The sequence below is a fragment of the Penaeus monodon genome, chromosome 29, assembly GCF_015228065.2.
Source record: "Penaeus monodon isolate SGIC_2016 chromosome 29, NSTDA_Pmon_1, whole genome shotgun sequence".
NCBI classification, from domain to species: domain Eukaryota; kingdom Metazoa; phylum Arthropoda; class Malacostraca; order Decapoda; family Penaeidae; genus Penaeus; species Penaeus monodon.
This window is the reverse complement of record NC_051414.1, coordinates 12,223,396-12,223,613: the sequence shown is the minus strand read 5'-3', so window position 1 is coordinate 12,223,613 and position 218 is coordinate 12,223,396.

Below are 218 nucleotides of genomic sequence, written 5' to 3'. Positions count from 1 at the left end.
CTCACACCCACATCGTTACACTCACGTAATTATGATTCATTCTGTCTGGGGAGGAGAGCACCATGCTATCATGTGTGCTCGCTGAGCTGAGGATGCTCCCCGCCCTTACACAGATAATTCACATTACATTACATACCTTACCTTCACCCGATTACTCACTTCATACGCCACACATCTTCATATAGCATACACCCTTACATGTTCACCATCAATTACAA